Raw genomic sequence first — 8,650 nt, 5'->3', positions numbered from 1 at the left:
GATATCAGCTGCTTTCAGTGCCTGGACCCCACCCGGAGCAGTTGCCCTCATTTATAGACAGTTTCCTGCTCTTGGCTGCCTCACAGACTTGTAGGGAAAAATACAGTGAAGGAAGTTTCTTGAATGTTGAATGCTGACCTGCACAAGGCCAAACCCAACAGCTCAGAAATGTGGGCTCATTAATGCCACCATGCATAATGAGCAGAGAAAGTAAAATCCTTTCTCAGTCAGGAAATTTTGAGACTGTCTCCTGGCTGGAATACTTGTTTGGCAGCTCCAGCCTCTTGCTATAGACTTGACATGAATAATCCTTTTCCTCTTGGCTCCTTGATCTCCCTGAGCTGTCTCCCCTCCCTCCACCAAGGAGAACAATAAAGTCCCAGTCTTCAACAAGACTGTTTATTGAGCCCCCTTGTAGCAGAGGCTCCAGACCATGTGAGAAGTTCAAGGGGAGCTGCCCACAGGTGCACTGCCCTGAACCTTCCTCACACACCTCCTCCTCCTCCTCCTCTTGTGGCTCTGGCACTGCAGATGGGAAACCAAACCCCCATCACTCTCTCTGAGCCACCAGAGTCTGCTGCAGGTCACTTCCTGGAGACAATGGCTTTATTCCTTGGACCACTGGACGGCTTTTGGCACGGGAGCCAAATCAGTGAATGGAAATCTCCTCCCTGTGAGCTGCAGTGACATCCTGCTATTGTTGGCACCCCTTGGCAGGTTTGTTCAGCTGCTTTGTACCAGTTGACATCTCCGGGCTTTCATCAGTGCGTCAGCATCACCCTAAGGCACATGGGCTTCCTGACCTAGTGCCCAAGGAAAACCCTCTTCTTCTGTTTACGGTCAGGATGCGAAAGTAAAGGAAGCTGAAATGCTACTCAGGAATCCACTCCAGGCTTTAATCACCACTGTCACTGCTAGAAGACGTGGGGAATGTTGAAAAATAATCACCATGCTGTGTAATAGGATGCAGATGTTCAGGTTGTGATCTGTGCAGACACTGTGACCTCCTGGCTACTGGAAGACAAGCCCTAATCAAAACTCTGGAACTGAAAAAATTTTTTCCTGCGAGCTTCCAAGAAATCTGGAAGCCCTTTGTGTGTGATCAGTAGATGTACAATGGCTCTGAACACAACTTTGGTTATGCGAGGACAGGTCTCTCTGTTGACAGCACAAGAGAGCCGAATGGGGCAGACAGGGTTACCTGTGTCTGGAGCTGGTTTGGAAAGACCCTTGCTGGACAAGAATATTAAAATTATGAGTGTCTTTAAGCTGTAGGGTATTAAGGTACATACACACGTGTATGCATACAATATGCATGCACTCACACCTCCCTGGGAAGGACTGTGGGCTGATGAAGTCCTTTCCTTTCTGTTCCTGGCTGGCCACGTTTGGCCCGTGCTACTCTTTCCCACACAGGAGCTGGCTGTCTGGGAGTTGCCAGGGCAGTTTTGGGAAAAGCAGAGGAAGTAAACTGCCTTCCCTTATGGAGCATCACAGTCCCACCATGCCCTAGGGAGGCAAAATTGTGCAGACTTCCTTCATGTCATGATGAATTTTCCTGGAGCTACAAGAGTGCTGGCATGAGAGAAGAGGTCCCACTGCAGCCAGTTGTGCCATCCATCCCAGTCTCCTTCTCCCTTCTCCTCCATCCCTCCACACAGCCAGAGACATCTATGCTGGGGACTGCTGAGCCACTGTGGGCATCAATGCTCTCAGAAGAGGAAGAGGAGGCAGAGAGATTAGGAGGGGATCAGAACTGCATCTTCCCGAGGTACCAAGGTTCCCAGAAATGAGCTTTGCACTGGCCAAAAATATCAGCCAAGCAGCACAGACGCTCTCCCTTCCACACACACCTCATTGGTGCAGACAGTTACGGCAAATCCCAAAATAGCAGAGTTAGATAAATACAGAGAAAAGGGTTTACAAATTTCCGAGATGGTGACAAACAGCAGTGCTCGCTAAGGAGGGGAGCTCTTTTTAGCTCAAAGGCTTTTTCTTTCTGAAGATCCTTTTCCCACATAGAATAAAAGATAAGGTACTTTTCAAGCAAAATGCCCTGTAACTTGAAGACTGAGTGATAGGAGGTGATGCTGGGGGCTGCACTGAAGAAGAGAGAAAGTATTCTCTGCCTGCAAGACAGAGAATAGTCTGAGCTTCAAGTTTACTTTTTCACAGCTCCAATGTTTTCTGCCTGCTTAAAGCCTGAGAGAGTAGCTGTTTAGGAAGCATGTAGGAAAATAAGTATGTAGCTGGATCTGGGAACCAAGTTGCCTGCTTTTTCACCCAGCTCTGCTGAATGCTTCCTCTATTGCCTAGCGTCTATGTATGGATACACATCATGCTACCAATTTCACTGTAGTCAGTGAAGCATGTTCACCTGCCGTTTAAAGGCATCAGCTCATGGAAAGCCTTCCCACACTGCAAATGACCTACTTTAAAATCAGAATTTTTCATTATATCTGCTTGTCATGCCATACCTGTTGAGGATGAGGAGAACCTACAGCCAGCTGTATGTTGCCTGCTGGGGATGCACCATCCTCTGCCAGCGCTCCCAGAAGGCACAGGGGTGCTGCTGAGGTTGGGGTAAGGGGTGAAATGGACTGGACACCATCCTCATTTTACTGTCAAATAGGCACTGGGAGAGAATGGTGCCTATATGAACACCCCAGCAGAGCAACCAACACTTCTTCCTGAGCTCCGGCACTTCCCGTGGCAGGGGCACTGGGACAGCGGCTGCTGCACCGTGTAGAGGGCAGCCCAGGGGATGCTCGCCCGGCTGAACTGCAGCTGGGCTTTCAAACCAGACTGGGAGCACTGGGAGTAACGGAGACCCTGCCGGTGCCCCTTTCTCAAAGGAGCATTGTTATTGCACGGAAATGACCTTTGGAGTCCAAATGTCTTTATTTAAAATGAAACAAAACCAACCCTAACTGCTCTTCAGGCAAAAACAAATTAGCTGTTATTGCTGCACAGCTTTAAATACACTGTGGTGATCTTCCACACTTCTCTGTGCCTGCCTGGTCAGTGAATACACGGTGCTGCCTTAACTCCCAGCTCCTGCCACTCCCACGCAGGTGAGAATGACAGGAAAACCGGCAGGTCTCCTCCCGCGCCTCGTATTTAATTTCACCTCGGTGAAAAGACCTTAAAATGACCAGAAAAAGAGGAAAGCAGTTGGGTTGGCTTAAAACTGTTGATCAGGAAGCAAAAACCACTGCAAGTCTGAAGTATATTATTTTATATTTTAAAAAACCACCGTTGGTTCACCAGGGCTCTCCTCTTTCTTCTGTCCCTGCCAGGAGTTGATGGCTTTTTTCAAGCATCTTCCTTTACTGTCACTTCAGCAGAAGTTTGCAGGAGCTCTGCTTCATCTGTCTCTTGGCTGGGTGGTGAAAATGAGCTGTAAAAAGCAAATTTGGAAATCAGTTCCTCTGGCTGCATGACTCGTTTTTTTCTTTTAAAAGCACCAAACTCTTTTCTTGGACCTTTATGTCCAGAGCGCAAAGAGTTTCCTGGCCAAGTTTGCGGTAGCAAAAATGGTGTGTACTCATATTCCTCCTATTCCTCCTCCAGCTCCCTCCTCTTTTACAGCCCCAGCCAAACATGGCTTGTGCTAAAAGTTTGTGACCCTTGCATGGTATTTTCTGAGCCTTTTCAAGCCAAACCCAGAGACTGTTTCCAAACAAACTTAAATTTTCCATTGGGAGCTAGATAATCGCAGTGCAGAGGAGGACACTAAAACCAGAGCCTGTGCTCTGGAGTTGCATATTTCCATAGCATCCTTCATCCAGGAAAATTCCAAAAGCCTACTGAAGGGTGCTTCTAGCTGTGAGAGGTGAGCAGTCAAGCAACCTGCTTGCCCGAAGGACGTTGGTATTTGATCAGCTGGTTTAGGAGGCAGGAGGGGGCTGCCCAGGGCAGCCAGGGGAGGAGGGCTGGGACTGGCCCAGGGAAGGGGGCCTGGTATGACCATGCCGCTGCAGTGCAAGCACAGAGCAAGCCAGACATCTTGTGCCTGCGCTGGGGAACAAAGCCCCTGCACCTTGGAGCCACAGGTAATGCCAGTGTGTGCCCCTGGGGCTTCTGCCCCGCTCGGGGTGCCAGTCGAAGGGGAGCTGTGTGCAGGGGCACAGAGCGGGCAGGGGCTTTCTGCCCCAGCCCCTGCACGACCCTGCGTCCATGGCAGGAGACTTCCCAGCCTGAGCAGACACACTGTCTCCTCTCTCTAATTGCAGCCTTGTGCCTGTTCCAGAGTGGGAGCTGGCTCCTTCCCCTCCATTGCATTGTCTCTTCCCACAGCCCAGCTCCCACGGGGCTCACGGCTTTTCCTCTCCGGCTTGCAGCCCAGCTCTGTCTCACTGGCTCTGTCTTGCCCCTCACATCTCAGCGTCATCTGCTCTCCCTTCCTCCTCCTATTAATCTAGATTTTCCTTTTTTTAGCCACCACTTTACTGTTGTATAATCTTTTGCTTAGAAGTCCAAAAAGCAGTGGGGCTGCCCTGTGGAGACACAAAGGTGGGCTGCCTGCTCCACAGGCTTCCATCCATCCCCTTCACCTTGTCTGTGTGCTGGGCTGCAGAGATCCTGGCTGTGCCCGCATCCTGGTGGGGATGAGAGGGCCCAGAGCCCAGCTGGACAATGGCAGCACTGTGCTGGAGAAAGCAGCTCTGTCCGGCTGCCACCGCGGTCCGCATCCGCTGAGCGCAGGGCAGGGGAAGGGTGTCCCTCCGTGCCCCGGCATGCCCCTCCCTGGGCAAAATCAGGGAGAAGATGGAGGGATTGATGCCTGAGAGCAGCATCATCCCACTCCCCCATGCACTGTGAAGGCTGATGCAGGGACTAGGGTGGCTCTGCTTCCACCAGGCATTGGCTGGGTCACACAGAGCTTGGTCATTTCCTCTGCTGCAGACTCCCAGGGGAACCTTGGGCAGGTCCCTTGGGCCACGCTGGTGCTTTGTGATCCCTGCAAGGCATGGAGGCTGCCTGGGCCAGCTGCACAGTTGGCTCGCTGCACCTCCACACTGGAGGTGTGGGCTGGGAGTCTAGGTATGGAGCCACACCAGTGTGCCCCCAGCCCCAGACCAGCACTGCACTCAGGGCCATGGGATGCACCAGCTCAGGGGTCTCTGAGGCAGCCCCGTGCTGCGTGGGTTCGGAAAACCCACGGACTCTCCCTGTGTCCCTTGCCCAGGTGGCACTGGGGGGGACAGTAGCACAGCTCTGCTTATGGGGGCCATCAGACCGACCTTCTTCAGATCCTGAAAGCACTTCTGGCATCACTGCTGGGCTGCTGTAAAAAGTGCCTTTCTCATTCCTGTCCATCAGCAGCACCTCTCAAAGCAATGAGTTACCAAAAGGAGTGGCTGCAGCATCAAAGTAATATTGCTGCCACTGGCAAAGCTGTGGTGGCACACAGCACCCCTGAAGAGGGCAGAAAGAGGGAGCTCTGGCTGCAAGCCAGAGAGGAAAGCTTCCAGTCACAATGTGGTGGCAGTAGGGGCTGGCTGCTTTGCTCTGGGGCCTTCCTAAAGCCCTGAGTGGGACAGGAGTGGGGAGAAATGCCCACATGAAGGCATTGCTGCATGCCTCACCCAGAGAAAGAAAAGGCAGCTCTTTCCAAGCTTACCAGTGCACTGCCTGCCAGCATCAGTGGGGAAGAAGTCACAGCTTGCTTCCTTCTGAGCTGTCTCTAAAGTGTAGTTTGTGCTGAGAGAGATGCAACCTTGAACAGAGACTTTCCCATCAGAGCTATAAACCCGCTTTGAACCCTGGCTTGGAAAACACATATTTCTGTTTCTTCCTCTAAGGTTGTCATCATAAAAAGAACCAGAAAGGGCTCTGCACACCCATGGCAAGAATGAAGGGCCTGTTTGGGCTTCCCTCCATGCCACAATTCCTTCCGTGCACACTTGTGCACATACAAGCCATGGGCAACATCTCGATTAGAAAGCATCCCTGCAAGACTTCTTTTAGTTCTTAGAGAAAGGGCACAATTCCTTTGCTCCAGCTCATGTACTGAATTGAAACTGAGCCTTCCTGCTTCTGCCCTGCAGGGATTAGAAGATCAGGCTTGGAGTTAGGGACCAGGAGGAAGTTGGGGGTCCTGGGTGTTCCATCCTATCCATGGGGGCTGTAGTGGAGCCATCCCCTTGCAGCCACAGGTATGTGGGGAAGCTCCCTCATGCAGGGTGAGCACAGCTCATACTGGGACATCCCAGAGCCACTCCTTCCTTCGGCCTCACCAAAATGGGTCCAAATCCAGCCCCACCAGCACAGCCAGGAAAGGCCCAAGCAAGTTCCACGCTGCAAGCCAGTCACTTTGTGGTGGGGACACCTAAAAAGCCTGGCTCCTCAGCTCCTCTGTCTGGGACAAAAGCCCTCAAACAATAGTCTGGCTCCCCAGCAGCCGCTGACCCAAAGGATGCCGTGCGCTGAGGCCGCCAAGCCCACAAGGATTAATGACAGCTAGAGGAAACCGCTCTCCGCACGCCTTGCCGTGGGATTTGGCAGTACAATAGCCAGAAGGAGCATGCAGGCTCCTCCACTTTTTCTCAGGGCCTAGGTAAATAATCCCCTGCCATGGGAGCTGTATAGATTCCCATAAAGCTGCATAATAGAAGCAGTTCCCAAGCGTATGGTTAACAATAATTTTTTCCAGGCCACATAATTATTATTATTTTGAGAGTCAGGAACCTGGGAGAGAGTGCACAGACAGTATTTCCCCAATAAGCTCGCAGTGAGCAATTTGATTTCACTTAGAAAGACTGTGGAATGGTAAGTACCCTTTGACCCTCAGGAAAGGAGCACAGTGCCCTCATGCTTGTGGACCCACCGCCCCTGCCCTAGCCAGGACTCAGAGCTGAGAGCACATGACAGAAACCGCATCTCCACAGCTCATGAATTTGTCTACGGGTCTCGGATGCCACAAAAATGCTTTGGAAATTGCTGCAGGGCAGAGCAAAGAAGGGAGAGAGGAAGGAATGTGCTTAATCAGGCAGGGGAAAGCAAGGCAGCTTCTCGCAAGGGTTAGAAAGGAGCAGGGTGCAAGACCTTCTGCAGCCAAAATCCAAATATTTTGCATGGCTCATGCAGGACAATGCAGCGAGGAACTGGTGGACATTTGTTCCCAGCTGAACTGGCAGCATTGGAAGCCAGGTCCCTCTGGCTGAGGGTGGCAGGGCAGCTCCATGGCGCTGGCAACCTGGGGGCTTTCAGCAGGAAGAAAAGGAGGAGAGGAGTACCAGCAACTCCAACACAGGTAGGTGGTGCAGAGCACTGGTGAGATCCCACTTCTTGGTTAACTCCACATTAATTTGCATGGCTGGAGAAAAACATGCTGTGGGCAAAATCCTGCCTTTACAGGTTGGAGCAGCTGCCCCGGCAGCAGGGGTGGGATCAGCCTCAGACTTCACCTGAGGAGACAGGACAGCTCAAGCCTGTACAGCCCCACCACACAGTGCAGCACATGCCAGCGCAAGGAAACAGGATCCATGCCCTGCCGCTCACACGTGCCAAAGCCAGTCTGCCTCAGCCAAACCCTGCCCTTGGGAGCAGCAGGGCCTGGCTGGTGGAGGAGCCAGGCATGGCATGGCATGGCATGGCATGGCACAGCACACTTACCAGGGCAACAGATGGCAGGCTGCGCCCTGTGGGGGTGCCCAGCACCTTCCCAGCTATGCTTCAGGAGCCTCCTGTGTTTGCATGCTCCGGGGTAGCACGGAGAGACAGAAGAGGAGATACAACTCAGTGAACATGTGGCTGACTTGATGGCTTTGAACACAAAAAGGTGGTACTTGAAACATGTTCACAAGAGTGAAGAGCATCTGCGCAGGCCTCCTGTCTTGGCTTTTCAGATTCAGACTGTTGATTTTTCCAGCAGTGTCTCCACCATCTCTAGATTTGTCCACTCTTTGTGGCAGAGATGGGCTGGGAGAACAACAGCAAGGAGGGAGACAGTCCAGAGTGGGGGCTGGAACTAGATGATCTTCAAGGTCCCTTCCAATCCAAACCATTCTCTGATTGTATGACATGTATATCTCTCCTCTCCCTGTCTCCTCGTGGGACATGGTGTTCACCTCAGCAACTGGAGCCTCCCACTTGTATCTCCTTTCACGTGCCCCTGCCGGGAGGGTTTTACCTCCTGCATATTGCATAACTGCTTTCCAGTGCCAGCACCAATTTTGTCTGCTCAGGTTACAGGAGGTTTGCAAGAGCCATCTGAAATACAGGAGCAGCAATTAAAGGGCCCAGGCCGCAGAGCCAGAGGGTCTACTTGGCCAGCTAAATGTGGAGTGATATGTACTGGGCTTGCAGAGGAATTCATGTTCTTGGAGGGTTAAAACAAGACCAGGAAAGGTTCCTTTTTGCAGGTTTGAGGTGCAAATCAGTGGCTTGCCTGAGGCTATACTCAGAGGCAGGGTGTACACACAGCCTCCTCCCTGGCATTCAGAAGAATGTCCTAACTTTGGGAGCCTGCTTTTGGCTGCTACCTGGTTTCAAGGCATTTCATGGTACCTATGGTTCTCAGAGACATGCTATGGAATGAAGAAATGTTGGCTTTTTTGTTTCCAGGCCTGAGTAAAGGGTCCTCAAGCTTCAAAACTTTTCTTACAAACAAGCACATGATTGCTCTGAGGCTTTGGGAGCGGTG

At 51.8% G+C, this 8,650-nt stretch overlaps 1 long non-coding RNA gene across 1 annotated transcript; it reads right to left on the bottom strand.

Annotated features, from left to right (window-relative positions):
* Positions 1–3,223: 3,223 nt before the first annotated feature.
* LOC121339255 lies at positions 3,224–8,089 on the bottom strand. The gene is made up of 2 exons (XR_005953148.1): positions 7,621–8,089; positions 3,224–3,400 (listed from the first exon to the last, which is right to left on the bottom strand). It is a non-coding gene; the product is annotated as an uncharacterized LOC121339255 (long non-coding RNA).
* Between the last annotated feature and the right edge of the window lie 561 nt (positions 8,090–8,650).

This window comes from Onychostruthus taczanowskii, unplaced genomic scaffold (genome assembly GCF_017590055.1).
Source record: "Onychostruthus taczanowskii isolate IOZ18803 unplaced genomic scaffold, ASM1759005v1 scaffold34, whole genome shotgun sequence".
In the NCBI taxonomy this organism is placed as follows: domain Eukaryota; kingdom Metazoa; phylum Chordata; class Aves; order Passeriformes; family Passeridae; genus Onychostruthus; species Onychostruthus taczanowskii.
The sequence above is the reverse complement of the archived record's forward strand: the minus strand, read 5'-3'. Positions and strand labels throughout refer to the sequence as shown.